General features: G+C 40.1%; 1 protein-coding gene across 5 annotated transcripts in view; it reads right to left on the bottom strand.

Annotated features, from left to right (window-relative positions):
* Positions 1-13,701, bottom strand: part of Tlk (Tousled-like kinase) — a 53,256-nt gene that overhangs the window by 17,698 nt on the left and 21,857 nt on the right. The window contains exon 1 of one of the 5 annotated variants that reach the window (XM_018505575.1): positions 7,255-7,274. The exons of the other annotated variants lie outside the window; for them this stretch is intronic. The gene's annotated coding sequence lies outside the window, so the exon portion shown is untranslated. Of the gene's footprint in view, positions 1-7,254; positions 7,275-13,701 lie in introns of those variants that run through there. 5 annotated transcript variants of the gene reach the window in all.

Here is a 13,701-nt window from a genome sequence, read left to right as displayed (position 1 = left end):
CCTGCCTCTCACTCTAATCGTCTTTCTACCCCCACCATTGCCATCAGCGGTCCATTCTAGATGTCGATGATATAAACCTTAACTTTGAACGTTTCCACTCATGGTTTGAGTCTTCATCAGCAATCTTTCACCCCAGCGTAACGATTGGAGTATTGCATGACAAATGATATCTCCAACGTTTTTCCTCTCAAATATTGAACCGTTTACTGTTGTGAGGTAAGTCACATACTCACAAAGTTAGAAAGCTGAGTGGCAATGAGAACTCAAACTCACACAGTCGACGCTTCTTATACACTGAACAATGAATCTCTCTTATTTAACATTTTGTAACTCGTTAATATGTTATAAATTATCGTCAAATTTTAAAAAAATAACTGCGAGAACGATATGTGTCTTGTCATTTCGACAGTCGGTTAAATAATATATGAATATATGAATTATTTCATTGTCAAAATTGATTATATTATGTATGTATTTAGATACTTTATACATTTAAAGCAACTTTATTTTAATGTATACTAATTCAGAATAATGTGAGTGATTGAATTCATCAAAAGAAATCACTCATATGTGTTCGATTAAATCCGATGTTAAGAACACACTTCATTATTTGTATTTCAACACACGTTTTTTTTAGTTAAATAAAGCAACTAGAATTTTTACATATATTATTATGCCATTTTTATCTTTATTTTTAAAAGAGGAAAAGAATGGGTGTTCTAATTTTAAAATTATACCTGTTAGGATTGTTAGGAAGTCATCATACTCTCTTGCGTAACGCGGCAATATAACCGGTGTTTAACGGACCAATCAGTTTTTTCTACTTCGAATGATTTGTTGCTACGTTGCAGAAATTCCATTCAGTGATTACAGATATTTTAACTTTTAAGAGAACTGTTCCATGATTATAATGTCATACATCATTAAATCAAATTAAACATTGAACAAAAAAATCTTGAGGAGTTTAATTTTATAGAATAAGTTACAACGAATTACTCCAAAAAACAAATGCAATACTCCAAAAAAGAAATAAATACGATTTAATAAGTATCTTCAATTAATTAAAATCGTTATCTTCCTGTCAAACAAACAAAAATAAATTATTTATTCAAAGATAAAAAAAAATGACGTTTGCAGAGTTTGAGAAATTCGCTGGTAATAACAGCAATACGCAAAGAAAACACGTTTCGGAAGAGCCATTCGATTCGCATTCTATAGCAAGAAACGACCGCGGCGTCTCGAGTACGCGGCCTCCTAGACCTTGCAATGCCGCCGCCGCCGCGCCACTCGATCGTAGAAAACACCGTCGGCGCGGCAGCAAGAGGCACGGCTGTCTGACGTGACGGCAACACAGCGGGGTCCCCCTCTTTCCCTGCCCTATTCAACGACGGGATCGCGCGCGGATTCTCCCCTCCCTACGCCGTTTGCCCCACCAACGAGCCCCCCCAATAGGTCGCACACTCATTAGCCCAGTCGCGCGCGACTTACCCTCCCTTCCCCCCCCGCCCTACCCGCGGCGTGCACGTCGCCGAGCGATCAGCTGGTCGGCCACGCGGCGTTGCCTCGTTGTCTTGGCTTGCGCCGTGCGCACCGCACCGCCACGCGGTTTTCTGTGTACGTCGCTTCAGCGAGAGAGAACCGGCGCGGCGTGGCGAGCGGGCGGGGAGGTGTGTTGTATGTGCGCGCGCGCACGGTACAGTCACGAGAGGTTAGATGCAGCCCGGCGCCCCGTGTAAACGGCGCGGCGCGGCGGCCGACACGGTGCAAGGACGCGCTCGCGGCCGAATTAAGCCGCATTCACACGGCGAAACCGTTAGACGCCGTGTTTCACCTTCAATTAAAATTGAGTGAAGACAACGTATAATTTTATCGATATACTGTTAATTATACTAATTTACATTTCACTGATTTCAGACATTTTAGCACTTAAGAAATCCTCGTGATGAATCTTTAATGAAAGAATAAAAGGAAACAGTAGGAGAATGCTACGCAATGTTTCATAGAGCTCACACTATTAATTGATGGTCTAGCGAACGGCCGAGCGAGTGCGGTAAAAATGATCATTGTGAAAGTTACGACATAACCGCGCAGACTAGTTGCAGGTCAACGGCACGACGATAGCTTCGACTAGCGAAGTGAAGGAAAAACGTTCGTGCGTAAAAATATTAATCATAGTAATCTGAGGAATGATAAATTGATGATCGGGATAAAAGTTTCATCAACCTTGGATGCTGATGATTGATCTCGTAACTATATTCCTTGTCTCGTATCCTTCTTTCGCGAACACGATTAAATAATTTACAATGGCAACAATTTCTCGCATTCTCGGCGAGCCAATATGGCTACCGCCCTCAATCACAAAGATCTCGATCATTTCAGTTCTCCTGCACTTCAAATCAACTAAATGTTATAAATAGTATCTCAAGGTTTCCATGATAAATAAAAATTTCAAAATGTGAATTCTGACTATGAATCGTCCCAATCTTAAATTTTGTTTATGTTGTTACGTAAAGGACGATTTTATTAAATGATCTAAAGTTTTGCTGTATAGATACAGATTAAAATTAACTTTGTTAAACCATCTAAATAATAATTATACTAGGAATTAAAAAATGAGCAATACTTTAACAAATCTTTTGATGTGGTTCAATAAAATTATTTTTAAATCTGTATTTATCAAAACATCTGAGATTTTCCAGGAAAATATTCTGTCTATATAGAATAAAATTTAAGATCAGTGAGATAAAATGTTAATATTTTAGTTAATTTCCAATAAAATTATTTCTAATATATACATTCACCCACAGAGTAAAATTTTAAATCTTTCAACAAAATCGTTCTTTCCGTATATGCCTGTTTGGTATAAGCGATTAAAAATTTCAAATTGGTCTTTTACGTGACACAGGCAGTTAGCCTTTCGCTCAACAAAATCACGGATCCACGAAATAGTCTTGTCACAATAAAACGGTGCCTGTTGTAAGAACAATAGCGACGATTTAGGGGGGCGGATAAGGCCGTGCGAGAACATTATCAAGTCATCGTACGTGTTAAAAAGGAAATATGCAGGAGGCGACGAGCAGAGGAACAAAATATCGACACCTCGATACTATCAGAGTATCGTAAGCATTCCTACTTACGACGAGCGGGTGTCTACCGAGAGCAGCCGATCCTTGTAACCGAGCATACGAAGATCGCCGATCACATACGCCGAGCCCCGCCGACCGTCGCCGACGACGGTCGGCACTGGCGGGTGCGACGACGAACACGCTCATTGTGAAAGTTACGACATAACCGCGCGGACTACTCCCGCAGGTCAACAGCGTGCGGGCGATACGATCTCTCCTTCTCCTTCCCTCTCTTTCTCGCGTTCTTCGTCTCGGGACGGTGCGCATTAAGCTGATCGCGAGGCGTAGCGCAGATTTCTGGCTCCCCGTTAAGGCCGGTTTACACCACTCGCGGATTCGCACGAGACTTTTGACTTCTTTTCACGAATGGAATGACGAGTAATGAGAATGCTATTCCAAGATTCGCGATGCATAACGTTACAGAATTGGCACAAATTGTTCATCCTCAAATTCCGTAACTTTTCCGGATGAAATTTCACGATTTTCCCTGACTTGTAATAATATCTTGAAATTTTTTGTGTTTCCGTGCCGATTTGGAACCAGTTAAATATTTGAGAGAGCAATTTAACGTAGCAGTATAAATTACTATTAATGTTGCTGATACTCTGCTTGCATTTAATCGTTAAATTGGTAATATTCCAAAACTGTGTAGGTGCGATGTATGCATATCGAAATTCGTTAAAAAATAAAAAATTTCAATTTTCCAGAAAATCTTGCAAATTTCCTGACATTTCTCTAGTTTCCTTGAAATTCCCTGATTTCTCCGATTTCTAGTTTTGTGGCAACCCTGCGTTACATGTCGTGCTAAAAAAAATCAATAAGTTATATATAACTCACGATAAAACATTAAGAGGACAAACAGCAACGTGAATACAGCGCGGTAATAAAAAATAATTGCGCAAATAAAATAATTAATCAATTGGAAATAGAAAAATAGAAATCATCATTAAATACTAAGAAAAAACCATAAATATGATAGAATTTAGAGGGCGATTTTTGAAGACGTACCTAACTGTAGTGTAATTGAAATGTAAGATTGGACGTCACTTCAATATGGAGAGTACAAAAAAGAAACTTACAGCAGCATTTTACCGCAGGAAAGGAAAAAGGCGCATAGTTGCATACATCATTTTCGCTTTCGTTCTATAATGTCCTGCGCCGAAATTAAATTCTAGATTCTAATTTTAGCAATAATTTCCGTGGACTAACGCGGACAAGTAAATAATGTCGACAGGTGGAGCCCGCATGGGAGTCTCCGGACACGTCGCCCATCTAGGAATCGTAGCGTCCGACGGCGGCGCTACGGTTAGCCTTTATAACACACATTACGTCGCCTTTGTGACCGCGTTTAAAGCCCCGTATCGCGCGCAAGACGAATCTCCCGACGGCGCGGCGACGGTAACGGCGCGCGTTGTCCATGTTGAACATTTCCATAAGTCTCGCAATTCTTACGTTACGCAATGGCGTCGCGTGACGCGGCCCGAGTGTTTGTCTCTTTCGTTCCGTCACGACATCACGATCTCTTAGATGCCCGTCAATACTTTGTACCTAGAAACATGGCAGCATCACTATAAGAATCCATGACCTTCCCCCCCCCCCTCTCTGCTAACAATCGTTTTCCTACCGAAATACGATTCGCTTGGAATCGAGCCGTCAAGAGCCGGGGAGAGAACTCTCGTGTACGAACTCGTACATGAAATTACGGTACCCGACGCGATCCGTCATGCCTCGAGACGAAGAAATATACGGAAGGAAATATTCTCTTACCAACTGTATACACGTACGAGATATGTCGGAGTAAATCTTACGTAAAGGCGTTCTCGTAAATAAAGCGAAACTTGAGAGACACGAGGGACTATTTCGAGACCGGACCTCTTATCGGAGCGGTCGCGTATATATTTGCCGCGGGCGACTGGAATCGCCGCTGACTATGTGATAAGGCTTATCGTCGCCGCGATGCAACATTGTCGGCCACGTATTATGACAGAGACCCGCGTACACCGCGTACGATTTGTCGACGCATACACAACGGCCCGCGCGCAGACGCGCGTCGAAGAAAAGAAGGTAGGAACGAAACGGAGAGATGCGATCTTCTCGCGTTCGACGATGCGTCCATGAAATATGCAGCCGCCTAGAGAACCTGGAATAACGTTTCTCAATCCGTCTCTCCTTCCGCGAGTAGAGAGGAGTAGAGATACCATCGAAAAATCTTTCGCCGTGATCATATCCTTTCATAAACATCATATTCTACACTTAAACGCCTTCTCTTCGTTCCGTCTGTTCTAAAGACTTCCATGTCAGAGAGTCTGGCCGTGAGCGATTTTGTCAAAATCCTACGAGAAACAAAGATATATAATTTCTCTTTGTATATATCTCTAATTTAAACTCAGGGTTACCATAAAACTGGAAATCAGGGAAAATTAAAATTTTTGGCTTTATAAAGAAGATTAATGTGCGCGCAGTTTTGGAATACTACTAACTCAACAAATTAAATGCAAGCAGTATCAGCGACAATATTAATTTACATTGGCTGCGTTCAGCAGAGAAAACTAATTAGTTAGCACTTAATGATTCTTTAAGTGATTGATTTCTATACTCAAATCCAGCGAAGAACTAAAGGCAAGAATCAATCATATTAAAGAATCACCAAGTCCTGATTAGTTTTCTCAGCTGAACGCAGTTATTGCTATATTAAATTACTCTCAACAAATTATTTGACGATTTCCAATTCAGGACGAAAATACAAAATACAAAATTTCAGAATATTATTGAAAGTATCGGGAAAGATCATGGAAATTTTTCTGCAAGTCAGGGAAAAGTCATGGAATTATAGAATGCGAAATTTGTAGCAATCCTGCATACTGTCTCACTTTATAACGTTAATTAAAAGTTGTAGAACAAAACAGTAAAGGTAATATATGTACGGGGAGAAATTATATACACCTTTCTCTCTCGTAGGATTTTAACAAATCGCTGCAGAATCGTGGCCAGATTCTGTTACAGCATCTCTAGCCTGTCCCCGATGTTGTGACTTCGTGGCGGGGCACGTTTGCTGTTGCGCGTTCGCACGCGGCCTGTTTCGAAATATAACAGCGACCGGTCTTCGTTTCGCCACGACAACGTTGTCGCCGCGATTCATTCTTTCGATGATTCATCCCCCGAGCCGTCGAGCGTACGAAAATAAATCGTGCAAATTCGCCGTAAGGCTCGCGACCGCCAACGGCGGGCAATATAACAATCAGGGTGGGGCTCGGTGGTCGCACGGACATCGGGCAAACACTTAACGTAGGTAGATCAGTAACGATCGAAAGCCGGCCCTAGTTCCTGCACGTGGCACTAGGTGGTCGCCGGGAGCTCCCCGCTCAGGCGGCCAGAAAAAAGCGGATACGCGGCACGGATGCTGTGCGTCCGACTTTATCCGCGGAGATGCGCAGGGCCCATGGGTGCGACTTCGTTGCACTTGTAAGGCCCGGAAGAATACAACGTACTGAACCTGCCTGGGATTACATCAAAGATCTTAATAGAGCATAAACTGTGTCATCCGTGTGTAAAATTGATCAACAAAAATAAGAGAGATAAGACTTTTGAAGACGACCAGTCTCTATCTCTTTTCATTCACTAATATCTTAGAAAGAGAGAGAGAGATTAGCTCTTCCACTTTTTCACACATACACTCCCTCTCACTCTTCCTCTCTCGCTTTTATTTTTGTTGACTACGTTTGACATACTAATTAGATACGGATGACAAAGTCCATCATGTTCTATGTCTTTGGATTTACACACATGAGTCTCGCGGAATCATGTGTGTAGTCTTCAAGTCCCTGACATTTTGGAGAATTCTGTTATAGTTCGCTGGAAAAGGAATTCGTCAAATATTTCACCAAAGCTGTAAAAATATTCAAGTGACGATACGAAAAAGAGAACGAAAAAGTGAGTCCAAGGATATGAAAATGTAAAAAAAAAAAACGTATATGTATATTTAGAATTAAGATAAAGCGACAGAAGTGATGCAGGATGCGTTTATGAGAGATAATATAATGATTATACCAGCTACCATTCTCTCCTCTCTCTGCCTTGTGTAGTTACACTATGTAATTTCTTACAACGTATAATCTTTTTTTTTACTTACGTGTAGCGTGTCGAAAAAAGATGACTAACAAAGTGGCACATAACAACAACTAAAATTGTAAGTGGTATGACTAGCAGCAATAGCGTTAGAAGATATCTTATCAGTTAACGTTCTGCTACACTGCGAATGTACGGCGGAAGTGACGGATCTAAACCATCGTCCTTGCTTGTCGTTCGTTTCGATGAAATTATATAAACGACGTCTCCCGACAAACGATTATAGCGTTTCTAGATACATGTAAATGATCAGGACACAAAAATATCGGTCGAGTTTAACGACAGGGACGGCTGTCGTGTATAGTTGTCGCCGTTATTCGTTCACTCTTTTCAAACGAGTTAAGACGAACGAGAAAATGATGAATGGACGCAACGAATCTCTAGTGCGGTCAGCGCGATCAATGACCAGTTTTAACGAGCTGATTCAATCTTATAGGCGAAGAAAAAAAGGAGAGTAAATCATCCAGGCAATTAACACCTTCAATATAAATACTTTCGTCTAAAAGAACGATTCTTCGTTTTTGGTACGTAATTATCTTTACTGAATATACTTATTGCATCTATATAATATCGTGTGCTAAAGTCACCATAGTTCGCTATTACTGTAGAGGATTCACGAAATATTAAATGATTTCTTGATCGTCCGGAATTAGGATGTTTATCGAACACTACGCGAGCTTTAAAATATTGACGTCTGTTGTCTGAAAATGTACACTAAGTGTGGCTCAAAATAACTATAGTGATTAATTAATACTCTTCAAGCGATTAATTATGAAACACATATAGTTTCCTTACTTCAAAAATAATACAATTAAAAAACGTGATTTTCGAGATATTACCATGAATGAGTTAAGAAAACATTAATTATAAAACGTTGGAATAACTTAATTTCGTAAAAAAATCGTCAAAATCAATACAATTAAAAAAAGTGGCTTACAAAATCGTTACAATTAATAAAAGATCGTTTTTTAAAGAGTGAAACAAAAATAGCAAAAATGACATTTTATCGTGTTAAAAAATGATTTTTTTATCGATATTTTTGATTAGTCAATAATTTTCTATTAAACTGAAAAATAGCTTTTCCTCTTTTCTGAGGAACTTAATTTGTAAAGTTTGTGCCACTTTTGAAGTAAGAGAGCGATATTTGAACCAAGTGGATTTATTTGGTCGATTCTTACTTTCCCAAATCTTCTTTCTATCGCCTGTCTTCGATTAGATTGAGCTTCAGCATCGCGAGTTGGCGAGTCCAGAGAATCTCTGTGTCATGCTATCCTATTTTTCCTTCGATTCGATTGTTCTTGTGCAGAATAACTTGCAGAATAACTTTCACCAAACTCCGATTAATTTGTCAAATAAAACCTACAATATTTCATCTATTAGATACAATTAATTTTTTTATTATTTTAAAAAAAGTTTAGATTAGAGAAAATGACTTTTCTATATACAGTGAATTCTTATATTGCAGTATCTAGAAACCAGCTCACAATCTGCGTTAGACCGGAATCAAACTACGCATTGAAGATTGAAATTGAAGATTGAAGACTAAAATTTGGCCAATGAGAACAAAGAAATTTTAGCTCCTTTTGTTAGTCAAATTTCAGGATTGCGATAGAAAATAAATTTTAAAATTCCCTGACTTTTCCAGGTTTTCCAGATGAAAATGGAAAATGTTCCATGACTAATATAAAATATGTAAATTTTAACATTTAGACTCAAGGATTGTAGGAAAGCTATATTATTAAAAACGCAAAAAAGTTTAGTAGCATATAGTAAAATTTTGAGTGCAAATTCAAGCCAGCAAAAAATAAATTAGTCTTGAAAAAAAAAAGAATGCAGTTACGACGAAAAAGAGGGATCAAATAAAAATACTGAATAAAATATAAATTTGAATTATTTTGTTAAAATCGTTTAAAGTGCGCAAGTTTTGAACTATAAACGTATAGGATATAATATTTAAAAAATTATAACAATTATTTGGAATAGAGGAGCAATTTAAGGAAATTGTGTGAACAAATTTTGTGTGTGGAATTCCAGACTTTTTTACATTTTCCCCTGACTTTTCCCGGTTTCGATGACCAATTTCAATTTCCCTGATTTTTCCCAATTTTTCAGGTTTGTGGCAACCCTGAATTTCAATCTTTCAATTTTCAATCTCAATCTTTAATGTGTAGTCTGATACTAGCCTTATGTCTACTGCACACTGGACGCGATGAGCGACGAACGATATCCAATGAAAGCTCAGCTTTTTCTCACGTGACGATGCAAAGCAGAGCTCTCCTTGGATATCGCTCGTCGCTTATCGTTCATCGCGTCCATTGTGCAGTAGACATTACATCTGAGAATTTAAAACTGAATAGCAGAAGCGAAAATATTTTGGATGCAACTTTATACCCAGTATGAAGCAGAATGGGGGGGTGGACATTAAAAAAAACAAACAAACTTAAACAGATAATGATATAGTTATAAACTTCGCAATCGCGCTGATTAAGTTAGTCATCTTTGTCGAGTTTGATCGGAATCATTTGCATTCGAGATTTTTCGTGAAGCTAAACGCGCCACAGGTTCCACATGGAAAACGAGACTGTGCCTGCCTTTCATGGAACGCGCAAAAAAGGAACGAAGATGAAGACGCGGCGACGACTTAAAGTTTAAGCGAGTTTTGTCCGTGTTAAATTGGCTGTCGGTAAAGGAACGTCAGTTTCGTGCGGTAAACCTTTGCTCCCTTCGTGTCACGAAGTACGCACGAGATCCGTGCTTCAATAGTCCCATCTACCTCCGCGTATGCAAATGCGTCTTTTCTTCGCGTCATTTTCCTCGCACAACCACAAATTGAAGATTTATCTACTTAACACGCGTTTCAAACTCATCAAATTATTCAGATTAATTATTTAATAACACCCTTCTTTCTTAATAATACTTTTTTTTTATAATCAGTAATTTTTCAATCAAAAATTTATCAGACCGCTTCTCTTGATTCATTCAGAATTTTATTCCCAAAGTGGAGACATTTAAAAGTCGCGTATAAATTGTCTTTAAGATCGTTGACGATAAGTTGTATAGACGCGTTATCTATTCGAGGACGCGAAGCGATTCTCGGTATAAGCACCTGAAAGAGCACATTCGTTCTATGAATCGACAACGGCATAACGTGTTACCCTAGTACCGCTGAGATACTCGACACCGAAGAGTCAGCCAGTATCGATATTTCGATAAGCATACCTGCCTATCTATCGTACCGTTGACGGTGCAGAGACGGAAGCGCAAACACGGGACGGGAGCGAGCGAAAGAGAGAAATCAACGTGAGAACGAGAGTGAGAAGGAGACGGAGCGTGAGAGGACGACAAGTATTTTCCCTGTCTCTGCCTTCTTCGCTACTCAGGCGTCGATATATCAGCAGTCGGCGAAAGAAGTTCAATGTGGCGGTAAAAGCAGACGGTAATGCAGATTGCGGGCTCAGGGCGTCTCCCGTTACCGCGTTGCATCGTATGGTGCACATCTCTCGAGTGCACCGTCCGTTTCGCCTCGTCGTCGGCCGCCCATTGGCCGTCGCTTCGCTCTCCATTCCGTGGATTCCTAGCCGATTAATCCTCCGACAGCTACGGGAAGCCCGTAGTCTGTGGACCTTAACACGCGGCTCCTAGAATACGCCTGCCGACATTGCCGCGCCTATAAATCACTGTACGACTTGTGCACGCGGCTCTATCCCGAATCAGGGTTGTCACTAATCCCTCATTCTAAAATTTCATCACTTTTCCATGATTTTCAACAATATTTTGCAATTTTTTGTACTTTCGTCCTGATTTGGTTAAATATTTGGTTGAAAGATCAATTTAATGTAGCGATACAGAGACTTATTCTGTAATTCTTGACTAACTGCAGCGTTACGGTCGTTAAAAGAGTTACAGAATAGGGTCCTACATTACTATTGCTAACACTGCTTGCATTGTTAATTATTAAATTGATAGTATCTGAAAACTGCGTAGGTGTTATTAAACTTCTTTAAAGCAAAAAATTTTAATTTTATAGAAAATTTTGCAAAATTCCCTGACTTTCCTGATTTCTAGTTTTGTGGCAATCCTGCGAAACGATTTGTCGAAATTTTAACACGGAACCCTACAAATTCGAAACACAACGGTAGAGTTATTAGCCGTACTTTTAAAAGTACATGTGCTCTTTTAGAGATCGTGAAAATTATTAATTTATAAATTTATATTAATAAGAATTGTCAGTAAAAATTATATTTCATCAAATATCTACATTTAACGCATGAAAAAAAATTATATTCCCTCCTTCCATCCCCTAATCTAGTTTTTTTTTTAAAAGGAATGTGCATATGTACTCTTTTCTTGTAATTAAGATATAATAACGGAAGAAAAGTTAACGAATGTTATATCACGTCTGTATTTCTGACAATGAGTGAAAATGAAATCGATAGTCATCGCTCCATTCGATATGAATAAAATTCATTTAAATACGACGGCTCTTAAATCAAGTCATTAGAGAAAACTGTCGACAATTAAAAACGATTACTTGCCCAGTGGCATTATTCACGACGTCCGTGACGTCGATCCGGCTTGCAAACGGAAAGTTTTCAACTGCGCATTAACGAAAGTACCTGAGTCGAGAACCCGAAATTTCTGTCGAGACACTCGGTAGACACGAGAAGACGCGTTGCGCGGAAGGATGCGCGGCGATTCGTAAAAAAGGTTCGTGAGAGAAGCAACGATACCAGTTTCGAAGTTCCAAGAACCCGATGGGGCCGCCGTAACGATCATCGGGAAGGCTGGAAAAACACTAACCGCGCGCTCACGATGGAGAAGAGAGATTTCTCGGGAAGAAGACTCCGGGAGCTTCTCTTCTCGCTCGTCGCTGCTCTTCTACGATGCTTACATGTGTATTCGGCGTTCCCAAGGTTGGTAGGTAGGTATGTAGAAACCTTCCATACAATGCGCGTAGTGCCCACTTACTATCGAAAGGATCAATACGGGGGACATGCACAGACTTGCTTGCTTGCTTGCTTGCTTCCTCGCCTGCTTGCTTTGCCTGCTTGCTTGCCTACCTGCCTGCCTGCGTTCATGAATCTCCCTCGCCTACAAGACTGTAGGTCACGCAGCGCCTTCGTGGGATATACATTTCGAAGAAAGCGAGAATCCTTCGGGAAAGGAATATCTAATCATCCGAAGGACTGTCGATCGCGCGACAATAATAGTCTATTCACGTTGCTTGAAATAATACTTAACGAAGGTTTGTCGATAATCTCTCTATTTCGGTGGATTTTCATCAATTAGGACATCATATATACTTTACAGATAAGTTATCAACAAAAGTGAAACGACCTCTTGTAGTGATTAGTGATAAGAGATTTTTTTTTTTAATGCTTTTAGTCGAAAATATAGTATTTCCTAAAATAACAGCTATTCTACTTGAAAGCAATGCGAGTTAGTTTTGTCGTTGGAATAAAAAATCCTGTGCGAGAGAAGATCAGATCTCAAAAGCCATTGTTACACCGTCGATATTTGCGAGTACTGTTTCGGATCTCGCGTTCGTCTTCGCGATCTCGAAAAGCGAGAGCCACCGAGAGTCGCCTCGGCTATCGAGTTTCTTCGAAGCGCGGAACGGGGAACAAACGGAGGTCACCCTACCAGGGGTGTAGCATCGGGACAGTGCCCTTCACCCTCCTCGGTCAACCGCGTCCCGTAATCGGAGGAACTCGGCAGCACTCGTGTGTTCTCGCAGGACTACAACGCGATGTGTGTGTGTGTGTGTGAGAGTGTGAGAGCAGAAGGACGAGGTTCGCGAGGAACGATCCGCAAATTCGTTCGCACCAGCGTTGCCAACCGTAAGCCAGAACTACAGTATTTACAACACCACGATTACATCATGGAGTACCAAGCGCATCAGGAATACAATAGCATATGCACGCACAAAAACGTACCGCTGACTCATCTTCTTTCTAGTAAATTTCTTTGTCCAAATTCCTCTCCCTATAGGGGAATCAATCGGAAAGTACGAATCATTGTCTCTAAATTCTTCGGATTGGATCTCATTCCAACAGAGTGAGATCTCACTCTCCTCAAGAATGACAGAATTTTCATTTTTTTCGGAGTAAGATACTCTGAAAAAAAAAAATAAATAAATAAATAAAGAATTTAAACAGTAGTACAATATCAAATACGCTTTTTATCGGTATCGTTCCCAAAACGAGATTACATTTTAATGTTACGTTCCGTAAACAATACAACAGAAAGAACAACATTGAAGTATTTAACGGCTGAAGAATGCCCGCTTAGCGTATCCGATCGAGCCTTTTTTTCGCCTCGCGTTGAATGTATTTCGCACCGCGTGCCAAAACTCCATGCCGGATAAACAGATTAATACGCGGTAACGGCGCATATATTATCCGCAATGAATTTCACACACACACAGAGAGAGAGAGAGAGAGAGAGAGAG

Source organism: Trachymyrmex cornetzi, unplaced genomic scaffold, assembly GCF_001594075.2.
Source record: "Trachymyrmex cornetzi isolate Tcor2-1 unplaced genomic scaffold, Tcor1.1 scaffold21, whole genome shotgun sequence".
Taxonomy (NCBI): Eukaryota; Metazoa; Arthropoda; class Insecta; order Hymenoptera; family Formicidae; genus Trachymyrmex; species Trachymyrmex cornetzi.
This window is presented reverse-complemented; position numbering and strand designations above follow the sequence as displayed.